The sequence below is a fragment of the Choristoneura fumiferana genome, chromosome 13 (genome assembly GCF_025370935.1).
Source record: "Choristoneura fumiferana chromosome 13, NRCan_CFum_1, whole genome shotgun sequence".
Classification (NCBI taxonomy): Eukaryota; Metazoa; Arthropoda; class Insecta; order Lepidoptera; family Tortricidae; genus Choristoneura; species Choristoneura fumiferana.
The window spans coordinates 6,524,357-6,538,899 of NC_133484.1; the positions used below are offsets into that span (position 1 = coordinate 6,524,357).

Here is a 14,543-nt window from a genome sequence, read left to right on the forward strand (position 1 = left end):
TTCGATATGCCATAACTACAACCCACTACATTGGAAATTACATAGTTACAGTAATCTCATGAATATTCAATGAGAACAAAAATGGACTTTCTTCTATTAAACTAACAAGGACAATCATTGTTGTATGCAAAACCGTTTGAAATGGAAAGTAAAACGTCAAAATATGTATATTGCTTCCATTAAAGCGTATTGCAAACTTACCAATGCGGTTGAAGTTACAGCTTAAACCGAAGCTGTAGTCCTTTTTTCTAAGTACAATATCTTTGACAACGGTAAAAGGAAAGTTGCAGTACAGATCTATTGGTCAAGGTAAATATCCTGGTTAGTTTAAGCTTGAGAGAGTAGAGGCTAGATTCTATTCGAATAAACAAGCAATCCATATGCAACTGAATTTCATTCTTTGGAAACGTCGTATTTATTGTAAGTGGTAGGTACATAGTGATAGTATGGAGCCGTAACGCCTCTCTGCATTATTTGCAGAGGGGCGTTAGTTGACGTTGTAATTCAATAATAACTCTATAAGGTACACACATAACTTACTTTTTATTTTATTCCTTTTATTGACGATTAGCTTTGTTATGGGGTTTTGCTCTCGTAGATGAATAACAACTGGCTAGCTCTCTATTGCGTGTGGATTTAAAAAAAAAAACAATGCACTTCAATGACGCTCAAGAAATATGACCGTAAAATTTCAAGACTGGCTACAGTGGTTTAAGCCCAGTATTACTCTTAGTATTAAATACACAACGAAAAATTTTAAAGCACTGATCTTGTTACACTTTTATTCATTTTTATCGTAGTAATCTGCCTACTTACATAAAAAGAAGAAGCCTATTGACTGACTCATCAACCTCCAGCCCAAACTACTGGACCCAGAAGACTGAAATTTTACATAGATATATATAGTCTTAATGACAAAGGTCTCAGGCTGTGATTTTGCGTATTTAATACGGGATATATAATCTACATACTAGTTTATCATTCATGAATGTAATAAAAATCTATCGCTGTTAGTGCAGTCGCAGAAGTCTGGAGCATTCGTACCTGGGGTCATAAGAAGCTATATAGGATCAAGAATTACAGCGAAAGGTAGGAAAAGAGACAAATCTCCTGACCACGATGGCCTCAGCTTCGAGTGCGTCGTATGCCATCGCCGATTTGACCTATCTTAGAATAGGATACCTCGTACGTATCAGATTTGTCAGTTTCCCAATATTATTTAAAATCTAAGATTAAGATTTAAAGTTGCCTTAATACGAGAAGCTTAATACCTCGTCAGATAGTCGCAATCGGATTACAATCAAACGCCGACAGCGTCTCAGCCCCCACTTACAAACGGCTAAATTGAACGGTTGTACTCGGCAATACTGATGGGCCGAATTGACAGCATCCTTGTTGTATTGACGTGTATGTACAGTTGTCTGTAAATTCCATCTATTGTCGGTATCTGTAGTTATGTCGTAGTGACGTGACGTGAATAACTTAGATAGCGCACCAGGGCTTTGATAGGTATTCGGTAAGTGATTAACTTCTTGTAGTGAAGAGCTGTAGAATCATTTGTTAAAAGAAATAAACAGAATGACGTCAAGTGGTTAAAGCCAAGGATATTTTCTTTACACAATCTAATACGAGTCTGTTAGGAATCTTATTTTGAAGATTGGTTTTTTGGAATCTTTTTGTATATTTTATTTCAATTCCAAAATTTTTTTTGTTACTTTTACGGTCATCCCGTAAAACACATATCAAAAATACAAACTGAAATATAGATGCATAGAAAAACCAGAAAAATAAGACCAGTGCTGGGAATCGAACCCAGGTCCTCGGCATTCCGTGCCACGTGCTATACCACTACACCACCACTGGACAGTGATACAGACACGTATTTCTCCTATGCTCAGTTTTATTGTTTTCTTATTTAGTCACTTAAGCAGCGACACTAGCGACATCTATGCTGTAGCCCTCATCGAGAAACTTTCAGCACCCGGACAAGAGATGTCGTTATAAAGCAATCAAATTAAGATTGGTTTTTTGGAATCTTTTTGTATTTTTTATTCAACCTGGCGGACCTGGGTTCGATTCCCAGCGCTGGTCTTATTTTTCTGGTTTTTTCTATGCATCTATATTTCAGTTTGTATTTTCGAAATCAAATTTTGGTTATAGTACCTAATGAAACTTTAAAGGATATCAACTCTCATAACAAATATCTTAATCAACCTAATTTTTAACTGTTAAAACTTTTGAAATTATCTACGTTATGATTAACTGCAATCAATATTAGTTCTAATTCCTGCGTAATTTTCCCCTTAAACTGTAAACTATTCAGGATATATTTGAGGACTATCCTGTAGAATTATATACGTGTAGTAGGTTAGGTTAATTTTATAACAATCCTGAAATAAGTATTTAAAAAAAACTCGTCCATATGAAACACTAGAGAAATTAATTAAATATTTGGGAAGAACATTTTCGGCGAAAAATTAGAGAACCCTAATTCCCACGTAACAAGCTCTTATATTAGTTTACTAGTAATACTCGTATATAAGGATATATCAAATTATGAAAGGATACTAATCCAACAATAGGAAAACTTACTTTTTCCTAGAAAAGTTCATCAACCGCAAGGGCCAAATTACCATTAAGGTTACTTCATTCATCTTTAAATCCGACTCAATCAGTTCGGAAATTTGGTATGTATGTAGGCAGACTTTCTCTGGGTGAAACGACGTAGTGGGGGCGACCTTGTTAGAGGGAGGCTGTCTGCCACCTGCGCCGGAGTCTGCACTTGTCACTCGCTTGCCGCGCGCAGCCGCCGCGTCCAATACTAAACGCGATTTACGCACGTGCTCATACGATTTATCTTCCAGTGGGATTTTTTGTGACTGTGAGTGTTGGACTGTGTGGTGGTTGCCGATCGAAATTGGAAGCTTGAAACGTATGTATTCGTTTTTTTGTCGGTAGTAGTGGATTTTGTGAATTGTGATGTCCCGTCCGCATCAATTTCAGGTCGTGTCTAAGGAAGAGTAAACTATTCTGGATATTTTTTCTGGAAACACGTTACTTACCATCCTTCCTCTAGCCAAAAATCGTATATTTAGACAGACACTTTGGCGCCTATTAAGAAAAGGATCACGTAACCCACTTTTTTATAACCGAAAACCGCAAAAAACTGCCGGCATACAAACATCAACAAGCAATAACAATAACTGGGTCCAAGACTAAAATCGATTTTATAGCATACAGGTATCTCGATTGTCGAAACATTAATATGTAAAAGAGAGTGAGCTTGTTTTTAGAGCGCAACGGCGCGCGCGCCGCCCTTGCACCGAAGCCGCTTGTAAACAAATGACGGTCGTTAAGGAATAATTTTATATTACCGCCTTACTCTTAATGAATTGAGTTATTGAATTGCCTACAGTCGCTGGCATAAATTAAGTATCAATTAGTTTTGAAAATCTTAGCTTCGTTGGACTTTTACTACTTATACGATTGTAAGAAAGAGTGTATTGTGTACTAGTAAGGTGTCTTATTTAGATGTTTAAATTCTCAAAGTGTCAAGTCTAAACATGACAGTGAATGTAGAGTTTTATTAGTATTTGAGTGCCTACCTATTTAATTCAAGTTGTACACTAACCTACTTTGCCTTGATGATAATAATTTCTAACATACTTTTTCTGCATTGGATTATGTAACAGCTTTCATAACTATATCATTGTATATAAACTCCAAACAAACAAACATACAAACAGTATCTATTCAATGTTATAGTCTCGTGCAAAGTAACTGACAGCAAACGCATATCCGGTAGTACAAATTTGAAATTAGATAGACATCTCGAGTACCACCGAGGTGTACAAGGAGAAATTTTTACCAATCTCTAAGGGATATGAGTGTAGTCCATTTTCTATTCTTCAATGTAAGTGAACCAGCGGGGCAAAAGCTAATTAAAATATAATTCTACTCTAACCCATTCTGATAAGGCTTGAACTCTTCTTTTTGACCCGGGAACGCTCGTCTGGAAAGCAAGATCTTCTATAAACTCTTCCACAAATTCATCATCATACCAGCCACAAGCATAGGCTTCTGCTCAAAGGAGAAGGCTTGGGCTATAGTTCCCATGCGGGCCCAGTACGGATTGGGAACTTCACACAACCCATTGAATTGCTTCGCAGGTTGTGCACGTTTCCACACATGTTCTTCATCGTAAAGCTCCAAAATACGCAATGTGACATTTAATAGGTATGATGCGAATATTTAGATGAGCAAATGCCACAACAACTAGAGTTTTAACTAACAAAGAGAGTGGAACATCAGCATCGGACCGGTCACAATTGAGTAAAGTCTCTACTATCATCTCATTATAGACCCTTCTGCTGGAGACGTCCTCCGGCCTCCAGGTTGGAAGTGGCCTGGTGGAACTGTGGCTTCAAACAGGTCATCTACTCCGTCTAGGTCAGGACTCTACCATACTGAGTCGTGAGCCTAGCTAGCACCACGTTTTTACGGCTATCATCGTTTTTACTATATAATCTAATCATCTTGATAATGATTTTTTTTATTCAGTCTCAGCTAACATACATATTCAGTTCACTTGATTTTGAGAAATTATTATCAATAACTTTTATAGCAACAATGGGATAGTTAAAAGTTTCATAACTATGTTATTACGAAAAACTTGGCATACTTTGTAAACTTGTCATAATTTTATATTAGACTATCGCTATAATTTATGACAACTTTTTCAAATACTAAAAGTGGCAAAAACAACAAACAAACTGAAACTGTACTTTTCACAGTAGTGGATAAGTGTAAATATATATCGAAAATATCGTGTTGAAAAGGAAACTAAGTGTAAAGAAATAACGGTGATAGCCTAATGTTAAAGAAAGTCGTAAAATAAAGATCGACTTAACCGTATTCAGTACATTTGTTTTTGGGCAAATATCGCGTTGATTTTTTGCTCAAAATTTGCAATGGCAACATTGAATTTAAACTTTAATATAAATGAGTAACGTTCACTTTGGTCAAGTTACCAAAAACAATATTTCGTACCTCGATTCTATTGAATTTCACGCTCAATTTTACAGGTATCATTCGGATCATTTAAGCGTTTACATTGAAATTTTCTACTTCACTTGGCACTTAACCTCTTGCTTTACAACCATTCACAATCATCCTATTTAGTGGTACTATCCCACTCTAATCTATTAATAAAGTAAAGGATGGTATCACATCTCGTTAGATACAATGATTGTTGATTGAATCTATGCTAAGGCTTGTACGGATATTGGATTTCGGATAGAGGTTTAATTGGTGGAATTATTGATTCGTTATAGGTAATTAATGAACACAAAATTATGAAAAGGGTTATTGTGTTTCAAAACTTTGTCGAGAAAGTGTGTGATAAAGATTTTGATTCAGAACGGTTAATTGAATACGATACGTTGACATGTCCGTGGGAAACGTTTACGTCAGTATTGTTTTATTTTGAATACGGCGTTAAAGGTCAAAAAAGAGAAAATACGACAAATTGTGATAATAAAGTTTCTGAAAACCCTCTGAATATTTAATGTTATTGTGAGAACAATGCTTTCTTACGACCAATTTAGTAGCAAGAAGTTTAATATAATGGAATTTATAAAATGTACATCAAGTGGCTATTCAAAATTGTAAAGCTAATATTAAGGTTATTTTTCCTAATGCGACTGTAGGAATATCATTTATATGTATACAGTCTATGTTAATAACTGCTGGGTGTTAATCTTCACTTTACAATTTTGTTTTTAGTAGTAGCCCTGTAACTTAATGCATAGGTTACTTTCAACAATAGATTCAATGAATTCCTACATGCATAGCAATAGCAAGGAGAGAGTGAAACTATAAACGATAGTCTCGTAGAGGCCGCGGGGTCAAAGTCGGCACGGCGATGCAAGTTTTCATGGAGAGAGCTTCAAATTCCAGTGCATCTAGGTGTACATTTACGACACACCAAACCGTCTCGAACGCATTTGCATCAAACGTCTCAATAGCTAAACACACAACAGCACATGGAAGCACCTGTAGCAGCGCGTATCGATAGCAAATTGTCCACATAGTGTTATAAACCATAACACAAACGCATTCGAAGTATTCGTTGTGACAGTGAACATACACTAAAGGCTCTACGAGTATCTTTGGCTCGAGGGCTCTTCAAGGCTAGAGTGAATATACTATTACTGAACCAGTGAGATATACACCTTTGCGGTGGTAGATTTTTTTTGACATTCATAAGTGCTTGTTATAGCATAAATTGAATAAAGATATTTTGACTTTGACTTTGACTTTTCATTAGGTGAGATAGGGGTCAATCACGGGTCAGTATTTTGTAAAATATTGTATCTCTTGAAATAGACATCCGAAATTTGAATTAAGATGCCACGCTAGATAGTTCTGTGACTTTGGAAGAATATCTATTGGGGTTATGAACACAGCAAAACTTAGTATAAAATATTGATTTTATTGATTTCATTGACTCAGCTAATTAATTAAGCACTGCACACTGTTTGAACATTATGATGAACTTGAATTATTCAATATTCATTCGTACTATTGATACTAAGTATTGCTGAGATCACAATATCAAAGGTGGCTATTTGGAGTAGCAGATTACTTGTCCCCTCGTCATTATCTGCCATTTTAGGATAAGAAGTAGCTTTATTATTATTCACTATTACGAATCTGCCATTTAATATGCTCTCCACAATAAATGTACCGTCCCGTATATTTATCCTCCAACGTCTTTCCAGATTCTTCTTCAGGTCATGCTTATTCTTTCAAAAATTATTTCCATATTTTGAAGGGTCTATTTTTTATTCAAAATTCATGATTTGTATTGCATCACAACATAACACCTTTTATCTCTGTAAACTATCATGCACGCTGCACGCTGCTACCGCGCCATTCCGGAAACCTAGCACAGACTAGCAAGGAGGTCAGACCAGGCAGATGGACTACATTCACACGGCTCCTCACAAACAAGCGGTAAACAGGAAGTCGCGCCGTTTGTCTCGGCATTTATTTAATCGTCATTTAATCGTTAGTTTAATGGGTGAAACTCGTCGTCGGCTTCAATATCCAGGAGCGTCCCTTATTTTTTGTGCACTTTCTCTAGTTACGAAAGACGCATCAACTATATGGCTTTTTATTGGTCGATATAGAAGTCGTGGTGGAAGTACTTTAAAATATTATCTTAATCATCCATTTGGAAAAGTAGCTGTTGGAATTAGTCTATGTTTATTAAGTTGCTTCAATTTCGTTGGACGTTTTTATTAAGTTAAAGCGTTCGGTTTATTAAAATGTTACTTTTATTGCGGTCATTAATATTGCCACGTGGAGGAGGAAAGTTTTGACACTCAATAAATTTAATTAACTAATTGCTTCTCCATCCTTAATAACCTTTCAAAACGTTGATATTATTAAAATGAAATATCTGTGCATCTGTTTGAGAATTCTTACATTTTTAGGGTTCTGTAGCCAAAATGGCAAAAACGGAACCCTTATAGTTTCGCTGTCTGTCTGTCTGTCTGTCAGTCCGCGGCTTTGCTCTGGGGCTAGAAAGCTGTAATTTTTTACGAATATATATGTAAACTATGCCGACAAAATGGTACAATAAAAAATTAACAAAAAGCTTTTACCTCCCATAGACGTAAAGTGGGGGTGTTTTTTTTTTCTCAATCAACCTTGTAGTGTGGGGTATCGTTGGATAGGTCTTTTAAAATGGAATGGGTGGGACTGGGTGGAAAAATTTGAAAAAAATTAGAACGGTTAAGTTTTCTTGAGAATTATTAGTAGTTTAAGAGTAAATAGCAGCCTAAGGTATAATATATACCTAAACTTGGAATATTCCGTACATACGAAATACGAAATCCTTAGAAAAATATTACTTACTTAATTTTTTCTTAATGGCTACAGAACCCTATTTCGGGCGTGTCCGACACGCTCTTGGCCGATTTTTTTTTAAATGAACTTTTCAGTTTCCCTCTTTTACGTTCAACGTAGTCTCAGCGATGTCACGACGAGTATTAAAATTTCAGAGCAAGATAATGATGGCCCTGTCTGCGCCCTTTATGGTTTAAGTTCCCAACTTCTTGTCGAGTGCGATTACTAAGTAAAAGTCTCATTCTACGAATACCATTATTCATAGACATAAGTTTTTGACCCCTCGTGGGAAAGTGCTCTAAGTAGGCGTCTAATTAATTTCTTAATCTTGGGATCTACCTTTGTTCAGACTGGCAATAAAAATGGAAAGTAGCGTGTGAGAGTGACGCTTTTGACAATTACTGCATGAAAATTGATTGTTATTGATACGGGAATTAGTTGAAGAGCGTTGGATATTCCGTGGTGTTACCGGGCCGAAAAGGCTATTTTAAAGATCCGTTTCCACCAGAGACGTGCGAGGATGTGTTGCGAGAAACGTGTTTTCCATAAACCAATAGAAACGCTTCATTTACCTCGCCTCGCTCCGCTCAGCTGTTTCCACCAGAGATGTGCTGTGCGAGGATAGGTAAATGAAGCATTTCTATTGGTTCCTTCATGAAAAACACATTCTTCGCAACACATCCTAACACATCTTTGATGGAAATGCAAACTAAAGCTCATTGAATTTTACTACCGTAAATTTAGTTTACAACCAATGAGGGCGTTTAATTGCTGGAATTGGCTTATTGTGGCAATTTACAACAGCCACAACTTAAAAACTGGCCAAATGCGAGTCGGATGCTCACATAAAGGGTTTCGTTCTATGAGTTCTATACCGAAAAAAAAACCTTTATTTGTATGGGAACACTCTTAATTTTTTTACGTTACATTATTATTATTGTTTGTTGTTATAGCGGCTGCAATTTTTAAATGTCTCTACCTATTCCCCGTGGTAGACAGAGATAGACAACAAGGTTAATAAGAGGATCCCGTCTCAGTGCAATGTATAAAAATGTCGCTTGCTAAATAGAGAATACTCGTAGTACTCAGAGAGAGTTCAACCAATCGTAATTCATACATGTACTTTATATATACTTCCTTATCTAAATAAGTAACCTGGTTTCCTGGAACATTTCCGCAATAGCACTTCCTAAATTATGACTGAAGCTATATTCTGGAACGTTACACACCATTTGCATATAAACGAGAAAAGTTTCCATACTGGCGAGTCAGCGTTTCGTCGAGATATTTGGGCAGATGTTTCAGGAGATATGAGAAGGTAATTAACTCTGCTGAGGTGCATCGGCATTTAGGGAGGTTACTTTTATGTACAGTCGGAGTAATAACGAACGTCACCTTAAGATCTATTTTCCTTTGCTCATTATGAGCGATAATCTGCTTTACCAATTGAGTATGACATACTGCATCAAACTGTCAACCTGCTAAACATAATCTTGTTTAAAGGTTACCATAGCAACCCTACCACTACACCTTGGCACTGACAAAGACTCACAATTAAATACTTAGAACATTATTTGATTCAAACTCTTACGACGCTGTTTATTAATAAGTTTTGGTATTGAAATGAAACTAGATATATATTAGAGGTGTATACTATTTTGACCCTTATTATCATGTCAAGTAATATAATAATAATAATTATAATTAATTAAGTAATCAAGTAATTATAATTAAATATGCCTTTTTCTACTTAGCGCTTTGGTTTCAAAACGTACTAAGTGTCTATGACTTTGTAAAGGAATCTATTTAATAACTGACGACGGTTTTCCTACTCCCACTGTACTGTGTTTTAAGGGGGCGAATGTTTTGATGTTCGTGAGAATGTTCGGCAAAAAAGTGTTCGGTGCTATTTGAAGTTAATTGCGTCAAAGTTCCGGACAAGTGTCTATTGAATTACGCGCCAATATCCACTATTGAGATATTGATCCGCTATAATCCATCATCATCATCCCAGCCTATATACGTCCCACTGCTGGGCACAGGCCTCCTCTCGGAATGAGAGGGCTTGGGCTGAAGTTCCCACGTGGGCCCAGTGCGGATTGGGAACTTCACACACACCATTGAATTGCTTCGCAGGTTTGTGCAGGTTTCCTCACGATGTTTTCCTTCACCGTAAAGCTCGTGGTAAATTTCAAATGTATTTTCGCACATGAATTCCGAAAAACTCAGAGGTGCGAGCCGGGATTTGAACCCACGATCCTCTGCTTGAGAGGCCATAGGTCAAACCACTCGGCCACCACGGCTTTATAATCCATACTTAATATTATAAATGCGAAAGTGTGTTCGTATATTTGTGTGTTTGTCCGTCTTTCACGCCGTAACGGAGCGACGGATCGACGTGATTTTTGACATAGAGATAGTTTATGGGCCCGAGAGTGATATAGGCTACTTTTTAATCCTATGGAAAAATGCACAGTTCCCGAGGGAACAGTGCGCGATAACCGAACACCAAAAGCTAGTAAAGCTAGTAAACTATATAGGTACCGAACTGTGATAGTTTTCCTGTAAACTTTATTAAATTTAATGTCCTACGGCCGTAAATTTTTTGACCTATTCAAAACAACCATAGCTTGAGCCGGGGGCAGGGGTTCCTTGACGCTAAATATTTAGCAAAAATATCCCTGAATCAAAAATTACTTTTACAAATACTAAATGGGATACAATGGGATAGACGAAAAAAATCCATTTTGCGTGCAAGGGTACCGTAAAACTTTGTTTTTCAAAATTTAGTTCTATCTCTTTCTCGGCGTGATTATTATGTACATCCATGCCTAATTAGGTACAGATTTTAGAGGATTAGATGGACAGACGAGTAAGAGAGAGAGAGAGAGCAATACAGAGCTCTTCTTGTTGCTTCTGCGTATAAAACCCTACGATAACAATTCATAAATAGCAGGTAGGACTTTTAGAAAATTACAGTTTTGTGACAGTTACATGCAACATAATGTTATCTTATAATTATGACATCGTTCACTTGTTACTAGTTATCAAACTAGCTCATCCTCCTTATTATGCCAAAGTTAACATACAAACTCACATTCCAACATAAATATGCATAAACATAACCATGACACACGTTAAGAACCAGTATAGTACGGGCCTAGAGAAAGTCCGGGTGTTGGGTCAAATGACCGGGTAAAGGAGGTGATACACCAAAGCATATACAAGAGAACATCAACTGACCGTCGTATTTTAATTAAACTGAGCCTCTAGTTTTTTGATGCAGTAAAAAAACCTCGAAATCGTGCCCTTACGGCGCGTATCGGCTGCGTACTGTTCTCGCAGTATTCGACATTTTAATCTAAACGCATCTGAAACTTAAGTTACTACAAGCTTGCTTGTTAGCTTAGATAATTCTAAGTCTGAAGAATACCTACTCTGGTAGCATGTAAATTAAATTATGTCGCTGTTGTCTTCAACTATTTCTGTGTTTCGCAGGATGGTAAAGATACTGAAGAGATGTTAAAAAGGGAAGCGCATATTTTTCATTAGTAAAACAATTTAGCTGAATCAATTGTTTAATCCCAAAGAATATCTCCTACGTAAAAACTACCTATCTAAGCTTAATTGCCTTTTCATTAATATGTATTAAAGTATAGGTATGTAGATTACATCACGTTATGGTGGCACTACAATTTGCTATTCTAAACGTGTTACATACTCAATCGCAATACCCAGTCACACATCACGTTTAAGAAAAGAAACATATTTATTGTATTCAACTATTTGTCACATATATTCGTGCGAATGTAACACTCAATTATAAATTGATAGCTTATTATTGTATCAGTAATAAAGAAAGATAGATGCGATCTCGTTTATGCTTTCTGCAATATCCCTAGTGCTAAATTGGCAGCTCATGTTGGGTAGAAAATTCAAAAACCATTCGTGCAAAGATTCTGTTCGTGCGGAACGCTCAGGTGTGTCTCTCCCTTAAGCATATATCGATGTTAATAGATTCATATGCATAGATGAATTCTCAGCTCATATTGTCATAAATATACATGTTGGTCGATAGCGATTGGCGGCCGACTGGACTATAAACTTGGGTCACTTCTTTTAAAGTTATAGTACCGTTGTTTTGATATCGATATTTAATACAGGCGGTACCCTGCCGTTCTCAGTAATTAGTTAATTATGAAATTTATTAAGAGGCGAGATGAGATGCTCTATAGTATACATATATGAAGTACTCGTGCAAACTGTAAATAACTATTTGTCACAATACAATACAATACAATAACTCTTTATTGCACACCAACACATAGTAAACAGTACAGAAAACACAGGTATATAAAAATTGTCCAAGGTAAGTAATAGGCGGCCTTATCGCTTCACTTTTTAATCTTCTAAGTAGAAGATTCTCATTTGTTTTGAGAAACTATGATCATACATACAACTATTATAAAAATAAAAGTGAGAAAAAGATACATTATGAAATCTGAGGACTACGCAACTTTTCAAACTTTTGGAACAAAATTTCATTTTTTTCGTGTCTGGCAAAAGCAAATATCAAAATAACAGAATATTACTAAAAATAAATTCCAATAACGGCTCAAGGCATTTACAATCGATATTGAAATTAATGGATTCTATTAAGATTTCTATCTGATAAGCGATTAAATAATTCCAACAAATTACTTTCAATACACCGATTATTCCAAACGAAGTGAAAAGTAAAAGTATTTTTCAAGTAAGATTAATCACTACATTGGAATCAATTTACGTTCGAGCTCAAAATACACATGCACGCACACAAAACCATCTACCTGTGTATTGACAGCGAGGCAAAAAATCAATTGGTATGAAGACATCCGATTCCTTTCTTGTCCCTCAAGGCAATTGATTATATAGAAAGGTGTAGAAAAAAACCGCCTAAGAGCAAATTAAACTCGCACATGAAGGGTTCAGTAGGTACCGCCGTACTTGTATGCAGCGTACAATTTGTCGCTTTTTTAAAGATCAAGCTCTATCAAGCTGAAACGCCAGTAAAAAAAATTCTTATAATCTTTAGTTTTAAACTTTATTTTAGTTTTATTCATTTTCGGAATGGTGGGTATAAGGAATTCTGTAAAAATTGTAAATACCGTCGACCAAATTGATTCATGTACTAGGATAGAACCTTTTAATAATGAGTGTCACTATGATTTCCCGACAAAAGTATGGGATGTCAACATGACATTAGTAGCAGAAAGGTTCCACCCTAGTACAAAATCCAATTTGATCGTCTCTACTTGCCTGCCTATTACGGTTGAAATTTTGCACTTCGTAGTCTAGGGCCAGATAGCGGACCCATATAGTTCCAGTGGCACGGAACCCTAACTGACAAAAAAGAGAGATGTAGTCGCACGTCACACGATGTGCCTTCAATAGTTTTTGTTGTCAATCGTCTTTATTGGAGTGGAATACTCACGTCAATCAGTCAGTTCAATTAGTAGTGTGATTTTAAATTTGTATTTTTTACAAGTAATATTATTTCGTACAAAAACAATTTTATTTTATATTTTACCTATTTAATAAGTTTTACTATAACAGCATTTATACTTAACTACAGCAAATTCATGAAACCTTACGCGATAATTTAAATCCGAGCACATTTTTTTAGACAATAAACGATGTTCTGCCTATTTTAATTTTTTTAAAAGAGCACCTTCATTGTAAGGGCTACCAAAAACGAAATAGGGTGTTGACCTTGCTCTATCGATATTAGGTAAGCGCCACACAACCGCTATATCTCTGAAACCGTTACAGCTTACGAAACAGGTTCGCCACAGCGCAGCGAAAGTGTTTTAATTCTGCACACGATATTTACGTCGGCAGCTTTTGAAGTACAAAATTGGAATCCGACGATTATTTTTCGGCAATAACTTTTGGACATTTAATTCGCTACACAAGGCGACGTGACAGTTAACACGTTTTAACGTATGTCGTGTGCGTGTATTGAATGTTGAAAATACAAACATAAAAATTGTTGCTGAATGTCTTGGCATTTTTAGAATCTTTTTTAAAGTCTTGACAGAAGGTACATTTTAAATTTCTTCAGTATATTTTAAAGACAAATGGAAATAACATACATTGGCAATTAAAAACATTATTAGACTGGCATCGGAACTTGTGCGATTCTTAACTTAGATCTCGAAAACTTTCTGTTTTCTTAACTTCCATATAATTCAATTAAATCTCGCTTATGACAATCAAATGCCGATCACATAGCCGAAGGGAAAGCGGTTTCCAAGTACCACGACTGTCTAATTGACATATACAAATGGTCTTTTGTTTGATATGTTCACACGTGGGGTGTAAGTGAAGATCTTTGGATATGTTAATTGGTTGTTCGTGGAATAGAGAAGGTATTAGAGACGAAGTTTTAGTTAAACTTTTTTCCGAGTTTCTAGATATTTGGATAATAAAATGTACATAATTTAAAATAGAAAAAACTATATCGAATCAAAAATTAAACTTCTATTAACAAAAGAGCAGTGAACAAAAGAGAACAGAAAACTTCTATAACTGCAATACTACAAACATACATACATATAAGTTTTTGTATGTACACCATCACCACGCTT

The 14,543-nt window shown here is 36.0% G+C and overlaps 1 protein-coding gene across 1 annotated transcript in view; it reads left to right on the top strand.

Annotated features, from left to right (window-relative positions):
- Window positions 1-2,773: 2,773 nt before the first annotated feature.
- The window catches only part of dy (transmembrane protein dusky), a 51,847-nt gene continuing 40,077 nt past the window's right edge, over window positions 2,774-14,543 (top strand). The window contains 1 exon segment of the mRNA XM_074096102.1: window positions 2,774-2,932. The gene's annotated coding sequence lies outside the window, so the exon portion shown is untranslated.